This window comes from Antrostomus carolinensis, unplaced genomic scaffold (assembly GCF_000700745.2).
Source record: "Antrostomus carolinensis isolate BGI_N321 unplaced genomic scaffold, ASM70074v2 scaffold18645, whole genome shotgun sequence".
In the NCBI taxonomy this organism is placed as follows: Eukaryota; Metazoa; Chordata; class Aves; order Caprimulgiformes; family Caprimulgidae; genus Antrostomus; species Antrostomus carolinensis.
Window position 1 is genome coordinate 7,063 of NW_010315904.1, and position 706 is coordinate 7,768.

Here is a 706-nt window from a genome sequence, read left to right on the forward strand (position 1 = left end):
ACACAGCCAATGCCATCCGGCTTCAAAATGGACCAGCCGCTGGCCAAGGGTGAGCCCATCAGTAACACCTCTGTGATAATGTATTTAAGAAGGGAAAAAAAACCTGGCAATGGCAGCTGGGAGAGAGAAGTGAGAATATGTGAGATAAACAACTATGGAGACACCGAAGTCAGTGAAGGAGAAGGAGGAGGAGGAGAAACTCCAGGCACCGGAGCAAAGACAGTGCCCATGCAGCCCATGGTGAAGGATCACGGTGGAGCAGATATCCACCTGCAGACCATGGAGGGCCCCATGTTGGAGCAGGTGGATGGAAGGAGGCTGTGACCCTTAGAGCACGTGCTGGTGTAGGCTCCTGGAAGCACCTGTGACCCCACAGAGAGGGTCCTATGCTGGAGCAGGTCTGCTGGCAGGACTTGTGAGCCCGCAGGGGGCCCATGCTGGAGCAGACTGCTCCTGAAGAACTGCACCCTGTGGAAAGTACCCATGCTGGAGCAGTCTGTGAAGGACTGCAGCCCATGGGAAGGACCCATGCTGGAGCAGTCTGTGAAGGACTGCAGCCCATGGGAAGGACCCATGCTGGAGAAGTTTATGTAGGTCTGTCTCCTGTGGGTGGGGTCCCACGCTGGAGCAGAGTGAGGAGGAAGGAGTGACAGAGACCATGCATTATAAACTGGTGGCAATCCACATTCCTCATTTTGCTGTGTGT